Here is a 26,107-nt window from a genome sequence, read left to right as displayed (position 1 = left end):
AGTAATACATTGTTATTAATTGTTATAACATTACTTTTTTGGGAAAATCATCCCTGACTTACGTGATAATCCATCACATACATATTTTTAAACAAGCAGTCTGATTATCTATATGACTTGTTGCGAAATTTGTATCTCAAAATGTTCATCTATCTACACATATCAATAGAATGTAGAAACCTTATTTTATATACTAAAGCAACCTTAGCCAAAAGTTCAGTATAGAATATTAAACATAATTGATTTTATTTATTTTGAATCCTTCATTACAACTTATCAAAGAATGACAACTATTACACAATCTTCTTTTTTTTGGCAACAATCAACTTATTTTTTTTACCATAAGGAACTCAGATGCAAATTGACAATTGAAAACTATTGAACAAATTGAAGGCATCCATATAACAATTTCTTTGAAAAAATTAAAGCTCAGCTGTGTAAGGCACGTTGGTAACCGGCAACCATGAACCGCCAGAGATGAAGTTTGCAACGGTGTATTGTGAAGCTATAGATGCACTAGTAATGACATGGTAGCCAGGCCAATTTACTCTATTAGCAGTCAATGAGCCTGCCCTCGTGTTGGCATACTCCCCGTAGTACAAGGTACTGAGGGCAAAATTTCCACTCCATTCCTTCCATCTAGCTGGAGCAATCAAGCTATCTAAGTATGTTTTCATAAAAACCGTGCGTGAATACATCTTCCATGGCCTCCCTAAGTATGTCTTAACTGAGCTCTGGGATGACATTAAATCTGAAGCAGCCTTGACTGTACAATCATGAATGGAAATTCCAGTGTTTTGATTAGGGTCAGTCCTACCTTGGGCAGTGAGAGTGTTGGTCTTGTTAGGAGGGTAACGAGCATAAATGTTACAATTTTGCAACACAACTGCAGCATTTCCAAATATGAAATCAACTGTACCATATATGTCACATTCCCTATAGAATTGCCTTTGGAAATGGACATAGAGGGTGTCTTGGTATCCTTCCAAGCTGCACCTGTAAAATACCGAGAGATCGGACCCAGAACGAAGGGCCACGGCTTGATGATTTGCTGCTCCAGCAGTGTTCCTTATAGTGATGTCGCGAGCAATGAATCCATCTCCCACGACAGCTGAAAATTCAAAATAACAAGAGCTTAATTTTCATGTCAATATTTTAGTCAAATTCTAGATTAACATTCATTATTTTAGTAAAATTATGACTATATAAGCTGTAAGACATAATATTTTGGGGTAATTAGTTGTGTCAAGTTAGCTAGGACCACAAGTAATTAAATACGACAATAGTTATCAGCATAAAAGCATTATTATATATATACAAAATCTTCTCAAATTAGATGACTTAGTAATCGTACTTAATTTTGAAAAGAAGGCTAAAATATATAATCGATAACTAAAGCCTCTTCAAAATTAAGAAAGTACATATCCAATATATGTACTGAATGCGAATCTTACAAACTCAAGAGAACCCCATGTTATGGAACATCCAATACATATGTTAGATTCTAGAGACAATTTTTCTATCCTTTGAACCTAAACCTACATGTGCGACCTGGAGAGATTTAAAAAAAAAAAAAAAAAAAAAAAAAAAATTTAAAATCCAAACCAAGCCTTGGTTTGGTATATGAATAACGTGCATTATGCATGAAATATGACTCCTTTCAAATTCAAAGTTTAATTAATAATCTCACTAAAATTTTTAAATTATGCACTCAATAACTCAGTTGACTACATATCTAAAAATTCAACTGAGGTCAATTTATGCAAGGAGGTGTTTTTTTTTTTTTTTTTTTTTTTTTTGGAACTAGCCAGAAGGGAACCAATTAACAACAATTTCTTAACACTAAAATTTAGCATATATATTATTAGAAATCAATTGAATTTACTTACCAATTGTGGCTGAATTGAAGGTTGTAGAACCTCCACCAACACTTTTGCTCCCAGTGATTATAGTTTTTCCTATACCATCTCCTACCAACATAATATTTTTCAACTTTATCTCAACGTTTTCTTGGTATGTCCCAGCCTTCACGTATATCACAAACCTTCCACTTCCTGACTGTGACGTAGCTGCACTTATCGCCTCCTTTATCGTCTTATAATTCTCTGAACCATCTTGTGCAACCACAATATTAGCCTTAGGAGCCGAAGAAGACTGCAAGAGTTTCCGGTCCCCAGGCTTAACCCAAGTTGGGAAACCATGTTTGTAACTCGGTACAGTGTATGGAACTTTGTTAAGAGACAAAGCGTTGCTAATTAGCTTAGAAACGTTGTTTGACATCAAGGGCAAGAGATTGTCCGGGACCCCTAGCTCAATAAACCCGGCCCGACAAGTCTCAAGGTTGGTTAGAGCCGTGCTGAGCCATGTTTGAGCATCGGTTTGGCTGCACTTGACATTAGGGTCAATGGTTTTGTTAAGCCTGTAGTGGGTATACTCATAAAGCTCAAGGCAATCTGCCCATGCAGCCTTTTCACGAGCATTTTTGCTCTTGGGCCCTAGTGAAATTATGTTACTTTGAGCTTTTAGGGCACGTTCTAGCGCTAGTTGCTTTGAGATTTTGAAAAAATCGGACTTTTTCTTGATGGGGGCTGTGGTAATTAAGCTTCTGGCTTAAAAAATACTCACATGGCTCAGGGTTTGGGGTTTGGCTGCACCATTTTTTAATATCTGCTTGAGAGTAACCAAGAATGGTTAGAGACAGAAAAAGAAACACAAATAGAGGTGCAACCAATGCTCGAAGTGCCATGTTTTTTGGCCTTTTTGATGGGCTATAAAAAATGTTGGACAGACAAGGGACAATATTAGATGTGAATGATTGGGTGTTAGGGATTTGTATGGGACTTAATTAATGCCTCCAGACTGATACTTATATTGAAGAAGAAAACGATAAGAGACGTAACTTTTTTTTCTTCTTCTAGTTTTTATAATAATTAATGACATTTATTTTTTCAAAATTAGAATGAATGATGTGGGGCTAGTGAATTCGCGGCCCAGGCCCATTCTACATGGGGCCCAGGGGCTAGGGCCCACGCTGAGGAGAGCCATTGCCGAGGACAACCTCCTACTCGGCACCTCACGAAATGCCTGAGGAAGGGGGGGAAACTGAGTTCAGGGGCAGGGTAAGGGAAAAAGCTACCAACATCATAATACCAAGCCCTGTATCTGACAAGTCCATACTCTAAACCATACCCTTTAACTTTCCTAGCGACCCCAAACCATACTGGAGTATGGGTTGACAGGACAGGTCTGCACCCCGAAAAAAGGGTGAGACTTACACGTGCACTTGAAAAAAGAGAAGAAACACGGATATAAAAGGAAGAACTCCCCAGAAGGAACAGGGGGGGTCTCTCCCCCGGGAAAAATAGAAAGAAGAAAGGAGATAAGGGTCCTGGGATAGCGTCCGAGGACTGGAGTCCCACAACCCGTACCAATGGAAGGCTTAACTAGTTAAGCCAGGCCCGCCCATATAAGAATTTCCATAGACGCCATGATAAAACCGTTCACCTGTGCCCAAGGTCACGCCTTTCAAGCCCATTCTCTACAAATCATATTGTTGAGGTCCTTTGCATACGAGCCCAATGTCATTCATGGGCCGTTAAACAAATCGTGTCCCTACAATTGGCGTCGTCTATGGGAAAGGCTTGCGCATTGGCGCAGGTGGCGGTGGAGTTGAGCCTCCGTCAAGCAAATGTCTGTGAAGGTTCCTACATTTCCAGCGACGTCTGTGAAGGTTCCTCCATTTCCAACGACGAGCTGTTGTTGCTCCGACATAGATTTCCATCGGGGGCTACGCCTCGTAGTGCCAATGGCGTGGGCAATTTTAGGGGCTTCAAACATCAAGCTAGCTCCCCCCACCTTGTTCGAGGAGCTAACCTTCGGAAAATAAATAAATAAAAGAAAAAATACAAGTTTTGGACAGAACCAAGGCCTTGCATGGTCCTCGGACTCAAGCCTCTGGGGAAACCAACTACTTACAAGAAAAAATACAAGTTTTGGACAGAACCAAGACCTTGCATGGTCCTCGGACTCAAGCCTCTGGGGAAACCAACTACTTTCAAGAAAAAATACAAGTTTTGGACAGAACCAAGGCCTTGCACGGTCCTCGGACTCAATCCTCTGGGGAAACCAACTACTTACAAGAAAAAATACAAGTTTTGGACAGAACCAAAGCCTTGCATGGTCCTCGGACTCAAGCCTCTGGGGAAACCAACTACTTACAAGAAAAAATACAAGTTTTGGACAGAACCAAGGCCTTGCATGGTCCTCGGACTCAAGCCTCTGGGGAAAACAACTACTTACAAGAAAAAATACAAGTTTTGGACAGAATCAAGACCTTGCATGGTCCTCGGACTCAAGCCTCTGGGGAAACCAACTACTTACACGAAAAAATACAAGTTTTGGACAGAACTAAGGCCTTGCATGGTCCTCGAACTCAAGCCTCTGGGGAAACCAACTACTTACAAGAAAAAATACAAGTTTTGGACAGAACCAAGGCCTTGCATGGTCCTCGGACTCAAGTCTCTGGGGAAACCAACTACTTACAAGAAAAAATACAAGTTTTGGACAGAACCAAGGCCTTGCATGGTCCTCGGACTCAAGCCTCTGGGGAAACCAACTACTTACAAGAAAAAATACAAGTTTTAGACAGAACTAAGGCCTTGCATGGTCCTCGGACTCAAGCCTCTGGGGAAACCAACTACTTACAAGAAAAAATACAAGTTTTAGACAGAACTAAGGCCTTGCATGGTCCTCGGACTCAAGCCTCTGGGGAAACCAACTACTTACAAGAAAAAATACAAGTTTTGGACAGAACCAAGGCCTTGCATGGACCTCGGACTCAAGCCTCTGGGGAAACCAACTACTTACAAGAAAAAATACAAGTTTTGGACAGAACCAAGGCCTTGCATGGTCGTCGGACTCAAGCCTCTAGGGAAACCAACTACTTACAAGAAAAAATACAAGTTTTGGACAGAACCAAGGCCTTGCATGGTCCTCGGACTCAAGCCTCTGGGGAAATCAACTACTTACAAGAAAAAATACAAGTTTTGGACAGAACCAAGGCCCTGCATGGTCTTCGGACTCAAGTTCCTGGGGAAACCAACTACTTAGAAGGAAAACTACAAGTTTTGGACAGAACCAAGGCCTTGCATGGTCTTCGGACTCAAGCCTCTGGGGAAACCAACTACTTACAAGAAAAAATACAAGTTTTGGACAGAACCAAGGCCCTGCATGGTCTTCGGACTCAAGTCCTTGGGGAAACCAACTACTTAGAAGGAAAACTACAAGTTTTGGACAGAACCAAGGCCTTGCATGGTCCTCGGACTCAAGCCTATGGGAAAGCCAAGTACTTAAAAGAAAAACTACATTACATGGACCTTAGAATCTATCCGAGGAGAACTCTCCATTAACAATTGGGTTAATTCCTAAATTGCATGGATTCTCAAGTCTGCTCTCGGATCCTCAGTACCAAAGGGATTGATGCAATATAGAGCAACATGTTGCCAAAAACACAATCGGAGTCCCTTGCTGCTCGGTCACCCCCTCGGATGAATTATTTAGAGTTTATCGTTCTCGGACGGTCTTCTCGCACTTATTACAGAATATTCAGTTGTTATCTCGGTTAGTTTCTTAAGTTTAACTTACTATGAATTATCGTTATTATGCCTGGTAATATCGGTAAATTAGAATTAGTTGGATTATGTTTCAAGGTTTCCTGCTCTAAGTATCATTGAAGAAAGACACACATGGAGCACACCCATTCACAAAGTAGTGTTGCAAAAAAAGAAAAATATTCAAAACAAGTAAATAAATTCCCTTTTTATTAAAACAAAGAAATAGTACAGCATACAATGAAAAGCTGGAATCAGCTTATATTAAAGCTAACTACATAATCGAAAAGAAAAATATAAGAGAATAAGATACGGCCGAGGAGGATGTATAGAGGAGAGGTTGGCTGCTGTTTCAAGACTTTGTTCAAGGAAAACCATTCCTCAACACTTTTACATGCCCATAACTCAAGCAACAAAAGAACCCAACGTGGGGCCTACACCATTGAAGAAAAGGTGTAGAGAGCCCAGCTTCAGGCTAGCGCAGCTGAAGAAAAGGTGCAGAGAACCCAACTTGAGGCCCACACCATTGAAGAAAAGGTGCAGGGAGCCGGAAGTTAAGGAGCCTACACAAAAATTTGCCTGTGACAAGGCAGACAGTGCTGATGGCGGAGAACTTTACTTCTGATGCACCAAGAATCTGGTGTGACCAGTACCTGCTTCGGATTTTGACTAAAAGAAGGAGAAACACCATTTCCCCCTTTGTCAAGACAGAGTATTTTCTTGAATCTGTGCCTCCCATGCCCAGACCACGCTACCTTGAGTCTCGGAAGGACCCGGCGTCTCTGTGGCGGAGGGAGTTCCTTCATCCCAACCCGCGCCTCAAACATATTATACTAAGGGAGGATAACACCGGATATGGAAGTTGTGATTATGGCTGAAGGATTGTGGTTTGGGAGGAAACTGAAGGATTTGTGTGTAAGTGGAGCAACCTCCTACCCTATTTGTTTAAAAGACAAGGGGGTGGCATTTAATTCACGCAGAGTCCCAAGGAACGCTACAGACAAAATGGTTTCGGCTCAATTCCCAACGCCACCTGCAACCATAAGATTAAAGGATTCTCGTGAAGGCGCACCTCGAACACTGGAATGTCAAAGGGTACCGCATGACCAAAGACTAAAGGAATGCCTCTTAATCCGGTGCATCTCCTATGCAAATGGGAAAAGCCCAAACATCAAAAAGTACATAATCTGAGTGAGTCGTGATGTGGGCCCAGCATTATCAAAATCCTCATCCCCAACTAAAAGTCGGGCAGCAGGACTTTGAGGGGCTATTGTGGGGTTAGTGAATTCGCAGCCCAGACCCATTCTACATAGGGGCCCAGGGGCTAGGGCCCACGCTGAGGAGAGCCATTGCCGAGGACAACCTCCTACTCGGCACCTCACGAAATGCCTGAGGAAGGGGGGGGGGAAACTGAGTTCAGGGGCAGGGTAAGGGAAAAAGCTACCAACATCATAATACCAAGCCCTGTATCTGACAAGTCCATGCTCTAAACCATACCCTTTAACTTTCCCAGCGACCCCAAACCATACTGGAGTATGGGTTGACAGGACAGGTCTGCACCCCAAAAAAAGGGTGAGACTTACACGTGAACTTGAAGGAAGAGAAGAAACACAGATATAAAAGGAAGAACTCCCTAGAAGGAACAGGGGGGGTCTCTCCCCCGGGAAAAATAGAAAGAAGAAAGAAGATAAGGGTCCTGGGACAGCGTCCGAGGACTGGAGTCCCACAACCCGTACCAATGGAAGGCTTAGCTAGTTAAGCCAGGCCCGCCCATATAAGAATTTCCATAGACGCCATGATAAAACCGTTCACCTGTGCCCAAGGTCACACCTTTCAAGCCCACTCTTTACAAATCATATTGTTGGGGTCCTTTGCATACGAGCTCAATGTCACTCATGGGCCGTTAAACAAATCGTGTCCCTACAAATGATATTATAAAATAGATAACATATTAGAGCGGCTAACAATATTTTTATAAAATAATACTTATAATACCGTTGGTATTGCAATAGTTTGTAGTTTGGTTAGGAATAGTTTTTGAAAAACTAGTTAATATTGACTAAATTTTGTATGTTTGACCTTAGAAGAAGAAGGACATGCTTGGAGGCTAGAAAAGCGTATGCATGCAATAAATATTGTATGATTGAAAATTTAGCGTCGGAATCTTAACGCGTGGAGTTCTAATCACGTAGGTAATTGGGACAGCCTACCTATATTGAAGCGGATTTGGACATTTTTTGATTGGGGATGTTATGCTCGGTTTATGGTCAACTTGCATCTATCGCTGGACCACAGGATGATATGAATGATCAAAATTAAAAAGATTATCTTTTTGATTGAATAGACTAATCAATGGTTTGGCTATCCTCTCCCTCCAACAAAATGTAAAAATGTATTTTTAGTGATGAAAAAATTCTTCTCTAAAAGAAGAAAAAAAAAAAAAAAAAAAAACTCCTAATAATATTAATTTAAACCACTTTATAACTCTATGCAAGCCATTCGCTTGCTTCAACACAACAATCCACCACAAAAACAATAATCAACATCACGATATATAATACTTACAAATATTAGAAACAATTACATAGTATCCATCACATATACATCAACAATATTCATTCACAATTCCAAAAAATAAGGCCCTCCTAATATAAATTTAAACCACTTTATAACACCATACAAGCTATCCGCTTGCTCAAATACAACAACCCACCATAAAAACAATAATCAACATCACGATATATAATGCTTACAAGTATTAGAAACAATTACATAGTATCCATCACATATACATCAACAATATTCATTACAATTCCAAAAATAAGACACTCCCAATATAAATTTAAACCACCTTATAATACCATACAAGCTACCTTCTTGCTCGAATACAATAACCCACTATAAAAACAATAATCAACATCACGATATATAATGCTTACAAGTATTAGAAACAATTACATAATATCCATCACATATACATCAACAATATTCATTCACAATTCCAAAAAGCAAGACACTCCCAATATAAATTTAAACCATCTTATAACACCATACAAGTCACCCGCTTACTCGAATACAACAACCCATCACAAAACCAATCATCAACATCACAAGTATAGTGTTTTTTAAGTATTTAAACAAATTTTACTTACTATGCTCAAGCCAAGCGTACACTTATAAGAAAAAAGCCAAAATTATCACAAATAATGAATATCTAAACTGCAAAAGAAAAGTTCAATTTATAAAGAGTTTATCAATACACTTACTGGCTATTATAGCATAATGCTCAACATCTTAAAAAAAAAAAAATACACACCCCTTTTTCAACAAATAGATAACCAGTCAGTACCTTCACAAAGAAGTTCCCATCAATGCAAATCAAATTCTGTTTCATAAATCAACAATAAAAACATATAATAATGTATGCTACATGTTCAGGTAAGCCCTTCTTTCCAAACTACAAAATAAGTACTCACGCGCTAGTTCAGAATCTTCTTGGATAGTTTATCCTTTGTCTAAAATCTTTCTACAGTTAAACCCAAACCTGATACAGACTTTTTTATATCAATAATATTCTCTTCATACAGTTTATTTAATGCACTATCTTACAACAATAATGTGAAGCACAATAATATCTAATTTTGATTTATTCCTACTCTAGTCTTTTATTACTATATCAATAACTCTCCTGATCTAATACTAAACAACAACCTTAATCCCAAATTATTTTTTTTTTTCAAAATTTAAGACTTACAGTTCCATAGTGCCACCAGCGTTGGTGTGCTTAAGAGCCTCATTGTAAACACGATCCCAGCAATCAACCTCAGAATTGGGTTGCTCTCGATCGTCAGATCCGCCAACCACTCCTTCAAACTCGAGATCACCAACTCTTGAAATATCAAAATTCACAAAAGATTTTTTGTTGCACTTTCAATGAGCATTAAAAAAAAAAAAAAATGTAACCAATAGAAAGGTGAAACAATTCTTTTACAATTAGAAATTTTGTCACAAATTAATGAAGTGGTCAACTGTGAGCGGTGGATAATTACTTTCACATGAACTCACCACTTTTTTCTCCACTATTTACAAGTTACAACCAACAATTTCAAAGTCATGACAAAAGTTGTCTTTAAACTATAAAGGTAAAAATCTAAAGGGAATAGGGGTTGGAAGCTAACCAAGGCAAGTGCTCAATTGAAATGGATGCAACACGAGCAAGATATGTGTTCAAAAATGGCAAGTATCACTTCAAGGCTATGTCCTTATAGTATTGGACAACTTTGATTTTGACAGCGAATTTTGTATCATCTAAAAGCATCTTCCTTATAAAGACTAGAAAGCTTGATCTAAATTTGATTTTCTAATTTATTCTCTTTTTTTATTACATTCCATTTTTTTTTTCTTTGGTAGAGAAACAAAAATCAAGAAATAACAGTACACGGAATGAATGAACTTAAAATCTTATTATATATGTCCTAAATTGTTCACAAATTTGCTTGCCAGTAGAACTGAATGAAACTTTGTTCTTAAAAAGGAGTTTTACTAAAACCAAGACCAATCATAAAAAGAAAAATAATTTTATAAAATTCAATATACATTCCAAGAATATTTATTTAGTATATGCCTCATTGTACTTCAATTTTCAATTTGGAATATTTATGGCAATTAAGATACCTGTACATATTTATATATAAAAAAAAATTTGAATCAATTGATGCTTCTTGTGTACTTATCATAACATTCCAATCCATAAATAACAATAATAAATTTCCATAAATAAATTATAGGCTTCCTATTTTTGGTGGTGTCTCTCCCATCCAAAAAAATATTGGGTAAAACGAGAAGGATCCAAAGATCAAGCAATTTCCAAGTAGCTTCTCTATAGTACCCACCAAGCCAAATAGACCTGAAACTTTCAGTACCCTCTTTCCACAATCTTCTCACACATTTGGAGTCGAGCTCGACGGCGTCGTCTGGGGAGAGGTAGGGGACGTCGCTGTTTGTTGATGGCGTCGGAGGGCTAGGTCGGCGTCGGCGTCGGCGCTGTGACTAAATGAGAGTGAATCGGAGTGAGTGAGTGAAAAAAAAAAGAGGCTGGTCGACGGCGGCGGCGAGGGACTGGGTCGGCGTCGCCGGCGGGGGCTAAAATATATAATTTTTTTATTGCAGTAAGAGGAGACTACCAATTATGTTAATTTATACAAGCATCCTCCTGTAAATGATTAATTATTAAGTATATACTTAAAAGAAAGTCTACGTAGTCTTATTTCTGTAAGAGAAATTTTATAGTTTCACAAATATCATTAAATAAAACAACTTTCACTAAAAAGTTCAACATAGACTTTATAGTTTTGTTTCATTTATTAAAAAAAAATGGTAAATTACTTTTTAAAGGAGAATGTGAATGTCAATTTGCACAGTCGATATAGAATTTAAGAGCCCACAGGAAAGGACCTTTGGAGCTTTGACTCAGTGATACAATTTAAGAGCTCACATGATTTTTTTTTTTTTTTTTTTTTTTTAAGTAACTATATTCTTAAAACTACTTAAATGAAATTATCTATTTTATACTATGTTTCATTAAAATATTATTTCTTTATTAATTTTATATTGCTTTCTCAAAATATCTTTCTCCATATAGGAGTAAAGAAGTATTAAAACATAGATTTGCATATGAATAGTAACTTTGTATATTTACATGATTACATGGTGATTTTTAGAGTTGGATGTACAAATTTACTCCTTACACTATTATACATTGATTGATGTGAATCATATGAGTATTCTAACGTTGTAGTCATAAAAACATGTAGAAAATTTAACAAAAATGAAAGCTTTAGTTTAGTTCTCATTTCATAATACTTTGAACCCCCAAAAAAATTTTGGGTACCAATATAATTAAGAGAGTGAAGTTTTAACTAGACTAGAGCTAGTCCGATCGCTTTAGAGAGTAAATAAAGTAATTAGAATAGATATCCAGGATTTTTGAGTATTTGTTAGTACCCATGATTTTTTTAATTCATATTTTGGCCCTCTCAATCCAAATCTTGGGTCTGTCCCTGACTTTAAGGTTTAACAAGTATAATTTACCTTTTAAAAAAAGAAAAAAAAAAAAACTTGATAAGGTAGTATTTAATCTTGATAGGGTTTTATCCATTTTCACCTAAATTAGTAAAATTTATATCCAATAACTTAAGGATTCTAATAGAAAAGGTAATATACTGAAAAATAATAATTTAAATGATTTTTTTTTTTTTTTTAAAAGTATATGTGCTCTAATTTTACAATATAAGCATTGTTATTTACCGTTAAAATTCAAGTTAAAAAAAAAAAAAAAACTATTTTCTTTCATTAATTCAATTCAAAGAGAATAAGAAAATGTACCTATATATTGCTTACAAATTTTAAGATTTTGATTTATAAGTAATTAATCAATTTATATATAGAAATAGCTGAGTATCTAATGTAATTGTGATAATAACACCCCTTATAGTTTATCTATATTTATTATACACCATTTTTTGGAACCCTTTGTATTTCATGTTTTTAATCACAAGATGCATGCATTGTTCTCGAGTGTTAAACAAGCTGCCAACACATTAAGACAGTCGACAGTATATTACTCATTCTCACTATTGCATAATTTATAACTATAAAATAATAATTTTTATGATAAGAATTGAAAATGCCACGAGTCACTCCTGGATAAATAAGGGTATATTTGGTAACTATTTTTCCCCCTTATTTTCTGTTTCCAAAAATAATTTTCTATTTTTGAGACTAAAAAACTTATTTAGCAACCCAAAATGAATAGAAAACAAAAACTGTTCTCAAAACTCAATTTGTAAAGGAAATTGAAAACATGTAAAATGTTGTTTTTAGTTTCTAATTTTCAAAAGAAAATAAAAATACGCAATTAATTTAATGAATCTGTCTTATTTAATGGATTAGCATTAGAATTTAAATCCTAATAACAACATATTTTAGTATTTTCTATTTTTTTCTTTAAAAAACTATTTTTTTTTTTAATTTCAACTAACCAAACATGTTTTTTTATTTCAAAAATACAAGAAAATTGTTTTTTATTTATATTCCTAAAAACAAGTTTTTGAAAATAGAAAACAAAAACTGTTACCAAATAATTTTTTTCTCAAAAAAAAAGTTCATGTTATTTTTTTAAATAATTAAAAAAAAAAAACATTTTTCTTCACTAATTCAATGTACCTATATATTGCTAACAAATTTTAAGATTTTTGGTGTGTATCTATATATATATATCAATTTATTATATATAGAAAAAAAAAAATAGCTGCATGAGTCTCTATTGTTATTGTGAAACGTCTTAATCACTTTATACTATATTTATTATACAACATTTTTTGGAACCCTTTGTACCTCATGCTTTTAACCACTAGACTAGATGCATGCATTGTTCTTGTGTGTTAAATAAGCTACCAAGTGCCAACCCATTGGGACAGCCAAGAATTTTAACAATCAAGACTGTTCATATATACTACCGCACATCCTTGGTGCAGTGGTCATTCCACAAGTAATAATGCTTATGAGATGTGAGGGGCAATGATCGGAGTTCAAGTCTCCAGAAAGGAACTTCACACACATATACACTTAGATTAGGTTAGAGTAGAAATTCTATATTGTATAAAAATAAAAATAAAATACTGTTCATATTTCATAGTATATTACTCATTCTCTCCATTGCATAATTTATAAATATATAAAATAAGAATTTTTATGGTAAGAATTGAGATTTTTCGCGCCCGAGGAGTACATCCCAGATAAACAATCATCCCACTTTTTGATTACTTGACTAGGACTTTTGCTTGGCAATCTCTTTTGTATGAAAATTAGTTGGTACTATATCTTCTAATATGGAAATCCAATTGGGGTATTAAATTTCTTGTTTGTGGAACTTACCTTCAATGGAAGACAAACTTGATATTTTCACATAAGATGTTAATGACACAACGCCCCGCTTTTTTTAGGAAAAACAATATGGAAGGAATTGTTGTACATTCCTTATGTAGCATCATAAAATTAATGTGACCTAGATTTTCTCACAATTCCTAAAGCCTATATAAACCCAGTCATTGTAAATCAATTCTCACATCCTGTTCTATCAAATACCAAAAAAAAGAAAAAAAGAAATTACACTCTGAAAATTGAAGAACGAAAGGATGGTGTACAACAAAACCTTTTTGGAACATGTGATGGCGATGATTGGTGGTCAGTGGGTTTGGAAGGTGTACTTTTGCAAGGAGTTCTGTATCAAAGGCTGAAAATAGGAGGTTGTTCTTGGTGTATCATGAAGTATTGGGTTCGGTTAAAAATAATTCCTCTTTTATTTTATTTTTTTACTAATATTTTGTAAGAGAAATAAAATTATTTTTCTTTGATCTTACTCTCTTTTCTTAGTTTCTATTTCATTATTTTGTTTGTCAGGTAATGATTGAGTTTCTTGAGGAAATGAATTTTATTAATAAATAAACTAAATGGAGTATTGTTATTTTGAGTCATGAGTAAAAATGATACTCGCAACTCTTATACTTTAAAAATATATATATATATATATATATATAAAATAAAATAAAATAAATAAAAGGTAAGAAAATAGCTAGAGTTCAAATCTTTGACATCAGGCAGTAGGCACCATAAAAAGTGTTGCTATTACTTGAACTTCATCTTTAATATTATTTTGTAGAAACTTTTTCTAGAACATGGAAAAGAAAAGAAAATTATGAAATTGGTTAAGAAATTCTATTTATTTCTGAAGTATATTTAACTAAGTTTGGCTTATCTCCAGTACTTTTTTAACTTAAATCTCTTTTTGTTTTAATGAAAAACTGTCACATCATTCACTAGCTAGATAAAAAGTGGAGATTAAAATCTACTATAATTTGTCATTGTATATTTAAAATAGAAGGACATGTCCAGTTAAAAAAATACTGAAAGTAAGTCAAACTCATTTAACCATTTTGCTGCCCTTTTGTAGTTTTGTACCGTACTCATTTATTATGAGATACAAGACTAGCGTCAGCAAAAAAAAAAAAAAAAAAAAAAAAAAAAAAAAAAAAAGCCTCCATAATTTTTAATTGTTTATTTAGAATTCTACATTTCTGAGATGCAAACCCAGAGTGAAAAACAGGGAGTGTTTAGAATTCCACTTGTAAAGCATTTTGCAATGGTGACTTTGGGGATAGGTAACATATGTATTTCATAAAAAAGAAAAGGTAACATTTAGTAAATAAATGAAGTTATACCATTGTGGATAACTGAATATTATTTTCCCAAACACTCAAAGCATTGTGCTTCAATTTAAATATTTAAATATTATAGTGAATGTAATAAATAAGGAAATTAAAACATGATGGGCTCTTGTTAGAATACAAGCCCAGTCTTTAACAGCGCTCATACAAAGAACTTCAAAATAGTTTTTGAATTGTTAGGGAACGGGTTCTACAAACGAGCGTAAGATTTTCATACGTGAGTAAATTTGTGTGATCTGGACCATTTAATCAAATTTAATATACACATATTACAATTTGACAGATTATTTGGATGTATTTCAAATTTTCAATATAGGATTTTTTTTTTTTTTTTTTTTTTGAGAATCCATTTTTTTTCAATATAGGCGTGGTTAGTGACTAGGCGTTGAGCCAACAAAATTTTGGTTTTGGGTTCCCACTAATCTCTAGCGCGTTAATTCTCATTTCTCCTTATGTTATCCGGATATGTAAGGGTTTTTTTTTTTTTTTTTTTTTTCTTTTTTTTTCCTCTAAAAAAAAAAGTTTAATTTTAATGTTATTTATGAAAAAGTCTCATGGTCCTCTCATTAATTTTGTTTTCTACAAGTAAGACTTGAGTCCTGATTTGATATAATAGAACATAACGAGGTGATACACATAACATTTTGGCCAGATTCCATCCCTTACATAAAATCACTACATTTTCTAAATTCATGTCCATATAACATGTTCTTAATCTATCAAACTTTTTGTGTGAAAAAAAAAAAAATGCTATGCAGATTTGGACCCTTGGGCACTTCTTCTCCCGAGAAAACTCCATGACGATTCTCTCCCTCCTTAAAATATTGGTATCAAAGCTATGGTTCATCAACTTCTGCATGAAATAGTGTATACATGTGGTGCAACTCTTATAATTAAGGGTGCTTCTTATTCTTACCGTCTTACGTACGTATAAGGGTTGAGTCCTATATTAAGTAAAAGTACAATTTTTTTTTTTTTTAAAGAGAGTAGTTTATTCATAATTTTATAAAAGATTTACATGTTAAGATAAGTTAGTTCAATGTGATAGATGCTAACATGTGAAGTAAAGATTAGTTATGAGCTCACACATGAGGATTCGGTACTTCTAATTAATATAGCCCTATAAATTAAAAATATATATACACAAAGCTACAATTAAACATAAATAATGAAAGGAGATTGTTCTTGGTATATCTTGAAGTTTTGGATTCAAGATTTATAATAATATTTTTTTTTTTTTAGTTATTTACTTTAGTAAGAATAATAAAAGTACATGCCTTTCATTCTCTCTTTCTCTCTCTCTTTTCGATTCATTTTGTTTTTCAGGTAATGATTGGGTTTCTTGAGGAAATGATTTTATTAATAAGTTGAATTATATGTGTTTTTATTTTGAATCGTCTCTATTTCATGAGTAAAATGATAGCCTCATAGTTTGTTTCTCCCAGAGTTAGGAGTGTGCATCCAACCTACTAACCTGCTAAAATCGACTCGACCCAACCCAACCCAACGGGTTGGATTGGTTGGTTTTTAGGAGTGGGTGGGTTGGGTTGGGTTTGGATCATAACAATCACAACCCGCCTAACCCGACCCGACCTACCTATATATTTAAAATTTAAAATTATATATATTTAATATATATATATATATATGTATTTAAAACTATATTGTATAATTAATAATTTTTTATTTAATTTTTTCCCTTATTCAGCTCTTCCTATATAAAACTCAATTACTTCGCAAACTCTAATAATTTTATTTCTCTCTCTGTCGCCTCCCATTCCCACTCTCTCACTCCACTCTTATTTGTTTATAACTAAGTTGAGATACTAGTTCATGTATATTTTGTTTATCAACTCAGTTGGATATATTTTGTTTATAACTGAGTTAAAATATTAGTTTATGTATATTTTGTTTATCAACTTAGGTGACAAGTGAGATATATTTTTTTGCTCAATTTAATAATAATAGTAATAATAACAAAAATTGTCCAACTCATGGGTTCAACCCGACCCAACCCGATCCATGTGGGTTGGGTTGAATGCCTATGATGGGTTGGATTGGGTTGGGTTTTTTTAACCAACCATGGTGGGTTGGGTCAAAAAATTCCCTTAACCCGACCCAACCCAACCTATGCACACCCCTACACACAGAGTACTGTTTCATGCTATTTTTGTTGTAGAGGCTTCTTGTAGAACATGGAAAAGCAAAGAAGATTGTAAAATTGGTTTTAAAAAACTCCATTTTTTAGAGCAATTACATCAGAGCATTTGTATCAGTTTGTCTAAAATTTTGCCTATTTTACACTAAAAACCTACTCTTTCTATTTACAAAAACAATTTAAATAATCATTTATTATTATTATTATTATTATTTTATTATTTAACATATCCACCTACCCACTACCCACTATATCCACAACACGGTCTCTCTTAAGTGCATCATTTTACACATTTTCGCTCAAAATCCATCCACATCAATTCTTCTACAATACTCTTCATTTTCCAAATTGCTATAGTAACCGTGTATATTTACACGGTTACTGTAGCTTTGTATAATAATATTTTATTATTTTTTTCTCTCTCACTGGTTAGACTCCCTCTCTTTCCCAATGCCACAACAACCCATCAGTAGAAGAAAAATGAAGAAGAAGAAGAAAAAAGAAGGGGAGAACCACCCCACCACCAACCCAGCACCACCCAGCCACCATTGCAACCCAGTCACCACCATTCTAACCCATTTCAACAATTGATAATCCACCACAAAATCAACCCAAAATCAACAGAAAATCAAACCAAAACATCAGAAAACTCAACTCAAAATCAAGTAAAACTAAAATCCACCAAAATCCATCGGAAAGCCCAACTAAAAAACAACCCAAACCCGTTGGATTTGCCATTGCTGCTGTCGGATCTGCCATCGTTGCTACCGCTGGATCTTTTGTTGCTACTGCTACCGCCGTTTATGAGTGTTGGGTTTGAGATATGAGAGAGGAAGAGAGTTAAGGGAGGAATGGTGTGGATGTTGATAAACTAAGAAACGACAGTGTTGATATATTGAGAAAGAGATGTATATTAAAGAAATAGATAGATAGATATTAATAAAATAATAATAAAAAAGAATAAAAAAAATATTATCTAAATAAATCAGAGTGTATAATAGATAAACTGATGTGGATGTTTTAGAAAAATGATGGGGTAAAATAGAAAAAGTAGGTTTTTATGATAAAATAGATGAAATATTTTAGAAGAATTGGTGTGAATGCTCGAGCAACCACATCAGTGTGTCTAAAAGATTTTGTCTATTTTACACAAAATACTTACTTTTTCTATTTTACACCATCATTTTTACAAAACACCCACATCAATTTATCTATTATACACACATTTTAATTAAAATAATATTTTCCTTACTTTTTTTATTATTTTCCACCTAACCCAACCAACCCTTCTTTTTTATCTGAATACACCCCCTTTCCCTTCTTCTTCTTCTTATTCCTATCTCTATCTCCGCCACTCTTTCTTCTCTTTTTTTTTTTTTTTTTTTTTTGAGAATCTTTTTCTTTCCTCTTCTTCTTTTACAATTTGGGTTTTATACTTTTATTATAGATGATGATTTTGGGTTGGGTTTGATTAAGGCAGGGATTTTGGGTGGAGAAAGCAAAAATTTTGGGTGGAGAAAATGGTGATTTTGGCATCTTCTTCTTTCTTTCTTCTTCTTCTCCTTCTTCTTTTTTCAATTTTGGTTTGATTATTTATATGAATTTGTATATGGGTTTGATGAATTTGGATCTAGATTTGGTGTGTCCATGTTGTTGTGGTGGTGGTTGCCGGTATTGGGTTGCAGTGGTGGTGGTTGGCGGTACTATGTTGCAGTGGTGGTGCTTAGCAGTTAGCGGTGTTGGGTTGTTGTGATGGTCGGCTGCTTCTTCTTCTTCTTGGCATTGATGAGTGGGTGAGAGAGGGTCTGATAAGGCAAGAGAGAGGAGAGAGAAAAAAATATAAAAAAATATATAGAAGAGCTACAGTAACCGTGCAAATTTACACGGTTACTGTAGCTCATGAAAATTTTTAGAAGACTTTACACAATTTTACATGAACTGATGAAGGAGGTTTTTTGATCAAAATGTGTAAAATGGAGGAGTTTTTGTATTATAAAAGACTATCCACCAACTGATGTGGATGCTTTATTGTATTATAGAGGGACTGGTGCAATTGCTCAGACTCTAACATATCCACCACACGACACACACTATATCCATCAGATCATCTTTGTCTCTCTATTTTTCTCATTTTTCAAAATATTAATCTCTCTTCTCCACAGCCCAACCATCTCCTCTCTAACTCTAAAACTCTGTCTCTCACGTCCTCAATAGCTAGAGCTCGCCTTATGCTCCATCCAAGGCCAAGAGCCCCAAGCCTTCGCCAACACCGGCGGTGGCAGTGAAGATTAGCTGCAGCACAGCCACAAACATTGGTCCAAATCTTTTGTTTCTCTCATGGTAGCGGCGAACACTCTACCCAAGCTTCCATGGCAGCGGCGACAGCACCTTCTGCATGGGTTTTGGTTTGATTTTCTATTGATTTCGGGTTTGATTTTCTGTTGATTTTTGGTTTAATTTTCCATTGATTTTTTGGTTGGATTATTATGTGTTGTAATGGTGGTGGTGGTGGTGGTAAGGTGGTGCTAGGTTGTGGTGATGGGTGGATGTTTGATTGGCTGTGCTCTTTAGATGAAGAGAGAGAGAGATGAAGCAGAAGAATTTTATTTATTTATTTATATTTCCAAAAACAAGTTTTTGAAAATAGAAAACAAAAACTGTATACCAAATAGTTTTGTTTCTCAAAAAAAAAGTTCATGTTATTTTTTAAAATAATTAAAAAAAAAAAACATTTTTCTTCACTAATTCAATGTACCTATATATTGCTAACAAATTTTAAGATTTTTGGTGCGTGTATATATATATATATATATATATATATTGCTAACAAATTTTAAGATTTTTGGTGCGTGTATATATATATATATATATCAATTTATTATATATAGAAAAAAAAAATAGCTGCATGAGTCTCTAATGTAATTGTGAAACGTCTTTATCACTTCGTACACCATTTTTTGGAACCCTTTGTACCTCATTCTTTTAATCACTAGATGCATGCATTATTCTTGCGTGTTAAACAAGCTACGAAGTGCCAACCCATTGGGACAGACGAGAATTTTAACAATCAAGACTGTTCATATATATATATATATATTTTTTTTTTTTTTGAAGAGAAGACTGTTCATATTTCATAGTATATTACTCATTCTCTCTATTGCATAATTTATAAATATATAAAATAAGAATTTTTATGATAAGAATTGAGAGTGTTACGGGCCCTAGGAGTAAATCCTGAACAAACAATCATCCAACTCTTTGTTTACTTGACTAGTACTTTTGCTTGGCAATCTCTTTGGCATGAAAATTAGTTGGTACTATATTTTCTAATATGGAAATCCAATTGGGGTATTAAATTTCTTGTTTGTGGAACTTACCTTCAATGGAAGACAAACTTAATATTTTCACATAAGATGTTCATGACCAACGCCCCGCCTTTTTTAGGAAAAACAATACGGAAGGAATTGTTGTAAATTCCTTATGTAGCACCATAAAATTAATGTGACCTAGATTTTCTCACAATTCCTAAAGCCTATATAAACCCAGTCATTGTAAATCAATTCTCACATCTTGTTCTATCAAATACAAAACAAAACAAAAAAAATTACACTCTGAAAATTGAAGGCCGAAAGGATGGTGTACAACAAAACCTTTTTGGAACATGTGATGGCGATGATTGGTGGTCAGTGGGTCTGGAAGGTGTACTTCTACAAGGAGTTTTGTATCAAAGGCTGAAAATAGGAGGTTGTTCTTGGTGTATCATGAAGTATTGGGTTCGATTAAAAATAATTCTTGTTTTATTTTTTTTTACTAATATTTTGTAAGAGAAATAATATTATTTTTCTTTGATCTCACTCTTTTTTCTTAGTTTCTATTTTATTATTTTGTTTGTCAGGTAATGATCGAGTTTTTTGAGGAAATGAATTTTATTAGTAAATAAACTAAATAGAGTATTGTTATTTTGAGTCATGAGTAAAAATGATACTCGCAACTCTTATCCTAACATATAAATATATATATATAAGGTGAGAAAAAAAGCTAGAGTTCGAATCTTAGACATCAGGTAGTAGGCACCATAAAAAGTGTCATTATTACTTTAATTTTATCTTTAATATTATTTGAGTAATGCTACAGGTACAAATTATTTTTCAACATTTTTACAAAATGTTGATATAACTAACCTTTTATTGGTTTTCATCGAAGTCCACTATTAATATCATTTTTTCAGTTACTAATAATCACTCACCACATCAACATTATTTTTTTGTAAAATAGTTTGTATCTCTAGTATTATTCATATTATTTTGTAGAAACTTTTTCTAGAACATTGAAAAGAAAAGAAAATTGTGAAATTGGTTAAGAAATTCCATTTATTTCCAAAGTATATTTAACCATTTTGCCGCCCTTTTGTAGTTTCGTACTGTACTCATTTATTATGAGATACAAGACTAGCATCAGCAAAAAAAAAAAAAAAAAAAAAAAAAAAACCTCTATAAATATATATATATTTTTTATTTTAGAATTCTGAGATGCAAACCCTGAGTAAAAAAAAAAGGAGTGTTTATTTAGAATTCCACTTGTGAGGCATTTTGCAATGGTGACTTTGGAGATAGGTAACATATGTATTTCATTAAAAAAGAAAAAAGAAAAAAAAAAGGTAACATTTAGTAAATAAATGAAGTAATACCATTAATTGTGGATAACTGGATATTATTTTCCCAAACACTCAAAGCATTGAACTTCAATTTAAATATTTAAATATTATAGTGAATGTAATGAATAAGGAAATTAACATGATGGGCTTGTTAGAATACAAGCCCAGTCTTTAACAGGGCTCATACAAAGAACTTCAAAATAGTTTTTGAATTGTCAGGAAACGGGCTCTACAACCGAGCGTAAGATTTTCACACATGCATGAATAAATTTGTGTGACCTAGCAAAAATTATATCTTGTACCTGGCAATGGCATAACTGCCGGATACACCATATATGAGCTCATGACCTAAACCATTTAATCAAATTTAATATATACATATAACAATTTTACAGATTATCTGAGTGTATTTCAAATTTTCAATATAGGACGGTATAACAATAGTTGGAGTGAAAATATTTAATTTAACCAACCTAGCAAGTGGTCTAGTGACTAGGCCTTGAGCCAACAAGACTTTGGTTTTGCGCGTTAACTCTTATTTCCCCTTATGTTATCTCAATATGTAAGGGCTTTTTTTTTTTTTTTTTTTTTTTTTTTTAAACAAAAAAAAGTTTAATTTTAATGTTATTTATGAAAAAGTCTCATGGTTCTCTCATTAATTTTGTTTTCTATGAGAAATACTCGAGTCTTGATTTAATATAATAGAACACAATGGGATGATACACTTAACACTATTGGCTAGATTCCATCCCTTACATAAAATCACTACATCTTCATGCCCATATAACATGATGTTCTTAACCTATCAAACTTTTTGTGTAAAAAAAAAATAAAAGCTATGCATATTTGGACCTTTGGGCACTTCTCTCCCTAGAAAATTCCAAGGATCCCTTGAGCGATTCTCTCCCCCTTAAAAAAATTGTTATCAAAGCTATAGTTCAACTTCTGCATTAAATAGTGCATGTATACATGTATTGAGGTGCAACTCTTATAATTGAGGGGTGCCTCTTACTCTTACCGTCTTACATACGTATAAGGATTGAGTCCCATATTAAGTAAAAGTACAATTTTTTTTTAAGAGAGTAATTTATTCATAATTTTATAAAAGATTTACACGTTAAGATAAGTTAAGTCAATGTGATAGATGCTCACATGTGATATAAAGACTAGTTACGAGCTCACACATGAAGATTCGGTACTTCTAATATGGCCCTATAAATTAAACATATATAATGAAAGAAGGTTGTTCTTAGTATATCTTGAAGTTTTGGGTTCAAGATTTATGATAATCTTTTTTCTTTTTCTTTTTTGTTATTTACTTTAATAAGAATAATAAAAGTACACGCCCTTCATTCTCTCTTTCTCTCTCTTTTCTATTCATTTTGTTTTTCAGGTAATGATTGGGTTTCTCAGGGAAATGATTTTATTAATAAGTTGAATTATGTGTTTTTATTCTGAATTGTCTCTCTTTCATGAGTAAAATGATAGCCTCATTTGCAGTGTTATAGTTTGCTTCTCCCAGAGTACCGTTTCATGCTATTTTTGTTGTAGAGACTTCTTCTAGAACACGGAAAAGAAAAGAATTAAGATTGTAAAATTGGTTTAAAAAATACTCCATTTTTTAAATTCCAAATTATAATTTGAACTTCAAATCCAATAGCTTTGAGCAGTAACTTTTGCTTGCAGACCATTAAAATACACATATTACAATCGGATAGGTCACAGAGTAATTATCTTTGTGAATTATGAAAAAGTCACGTGGTTCTCTTATTAAATAATTAATTTTGTTTACTATGAGTAAGATTTTTTTTTTTTGGGAGAAGATTCTACAAGTAAGACTTGAGTCCTGATTTAGAGCATTCACATATCAGCTTGCACAAAGAATTTTGTTTATTTTTGTATAAAAGGCTACTTTTTTTTTACACAACCACCATTCAAAAAAAACCATATCCAATTATTTATTTGACCACATTTCATTAAAATATTATTTATTTACTAATTATTTATTATTTTCTCTGTTTCTGTGTGTGTATATATATATGCGTATATATATATATATATAATATTTTTAAAAAATATTTACATATGAATAGCAATTGTATAAATATACACTGTGGGGCCCAATAGTTTGTGGGTTCGGTCCGCTCACTTATGGGGAGTCCACAGACCCCAAACTGAAGGAGGCCAGGGCCCAAGCCCAAAAATAGTAAGCCCAAAAGTGGCCCGAAAATACGGCCGAGGACAGCTTAGTCCTCGGCAGACCCAAAGTCTCATTGATGAAAGTGGCATACAAGCAAACTTAAAAGATCAGAAAATATCTCGGGGAAATTGTCCTTAATACCCTTCATTGACATGACATTGCACCTAACAGAACCGGATTCTTAGGCTTTATTAACCATGCCCAACAATGCTGGGATGGGATTGACGGGACAAATATCAATCCTGGAAAAACTGACCCTACACGTGGACGAGGGACAACAAACGTAGGCTAGTATAAAAGGAAAGGTAAACTAATTAGGAGGGGATCCTATCTCACTTCCTGAAAAAAAAAAAAAACTCCAGGAATGAGAATGTCCGGATAATATATATACGCTCCACCATGGAAAACCCATCGACGGGTAACCGGAGAAAAACACTAGTGCTCCTCGAACATGATCCGAAGAGTCCAATCCCTCAATTTATAGAGTTATTGGGCTTGGATATCCGGACTAAAGCCTTTTCCAGTCTAGGCTTATCTAAGGTCCGGCCTGTACTAACGCCCCGTGACCCAACGCTAGCCTTTCAAGCCCACTCTCTACAAATATTATTGTGGGGGATCTTTCACGCGCGAGCTCAACGTCGTTGTTGGGCCGTTTAAGAGTCGTGTCCCTACATACACGATTACTGTAGTAACAATATAAATTTACACATTTATAGATTGATTGATGTAGGTAGTTTTTAGCTTAAATATGTAAATTTAAAATATTTTTCTATTATATCCACACCGATATGAGGGCTCAATATAATAGAACCACAACGGAATGATCCACGTTGGTGAGATTCCATCCCTTACATAACATCACTACAATCGCACACATGGTAAATTGAGATCCCCATAAAAAAATGTATATCATTTTTTTTATAGCAGTAGACCACAAATTATGTATTTTAATATATGCTCCCTCCCGTAAAAGATTAATTAATTATACTTACAAAGGAAGTTTATATAGTTTTATTTTTGTATAATAGAAATTTTTTAGTTTCAAAAATATCATTAAATAAAACAAATTTCATTAAAAACCTCTACATATATTTTTATAGTTTTGTTTCATTTATTTTAAAAAAGGGGAAATTAATTTTTAAATCTGAGAGTTTTGAGTATATTTCATTTGGTCTTGAAATTTCAAAATGTTTCATTTAAACTTCAAAATTTCTAAAAGAGTTTCATTTCAATCTCATAGTTTAAGATAGTTTTATTTAAATATTAGAGTTTTGGGTAAATTCATTTAAACCTCAAATTTTGGAAAATAAAAATAAATTAAAGCAACTCTGCACATGATGTTTAATGGTATTAATGGAAAAAATGTGATAGAAATTTTTAATGAAACAATTTTTGAAAATTTGAGGTTTAAATGAAACACTTTAAAATTTGAAAATATAAATAAAAAGTATCCAATAACTTATATAAGGATTCTAATAGAAAAGAAAATATACTGAAAATAATAATTTAATTATAGATATATATTTTTTGGTAAAAGCATATGTGCTCTAATTTTACAATATTAGCATTTTTATATACCGTTAAAATTCTAATTAAAAAAAAAAAACCATTTTCTTAAATTAATTCAAGTCAAAGAGAATAAGAAAATGTACCTATATATTGCTTACAAAGAAAACGTCCTTGATAATTACCCAGTATCTATTATACACCCTTTTTTTGAAACCCTTTGGACATCATGTTTTTAATCACTAGATGCATGCATTGTTCTTGAGTGTTAAACAAGCTGCCAACCTATTGGGACAGCCGAGATTTTTACAATCACGACCATTCATAGTATATAACTCATTCTCTCGACTGCGTAGTTTAATTTATAAATATACAATAAGGATTTTTACAATCACTTTTTGATTACTTGAATAGTAATTTTGCTTCGTAATTTCTTTGGCATGAAAATAAAGTGACATTAATGAGTACAAAGAAAACCTAAAAGCATCTTTGGTACCATATTCTATTATGGAAATCCAACTGGGGTATTTAATTTCTTGTTTGTGGAACTTACCTTCAATGGAAGACTTGATAATTTCACAAAAGATGTTCATGACACAACGCCCGTCTTTTTCTAGGGAAACAATATGGAAGAAATTTTTGTACTTTTGTTATGTAGCACCATAAAAATTAATGTGACCTAGAGTTTCTTTCAAT

At 33.6% G+C, this 26,107-nt stretch overlaps 1 pseudogene; it reads right to left on the bottom strand.

Moving 5' to 3' along the window:
• Positions 1-224: 224 nt before the first annotated feature.
• LOC126722973 (pectinesterase 2-like) lies at positions 225-2,829 on the bottom strand (annotated as a pseudogene).
• Positions 2,830-26,107: the final 23,278 nt, after the last annotated feature.

This window comes from Quercus robur, chromosome 4 (assembly GCF_932294415.1).
Source record: "Quercus robur chromosome 4, dhQueRobu3.1, whole genome shotgun sequence".
NCBI classification, from domain to species: Eukaryota; Viridiplantae; Streptophyta; class Magnoliopsida; order Fagales; family Fagaceae; genus Quercus; species Quercus robur.
The sequence above is the reverse complement of the archived record's forward strand: the minus strand, read 5'-3'. Positions and strand labels throughout refer to the sequence as shown.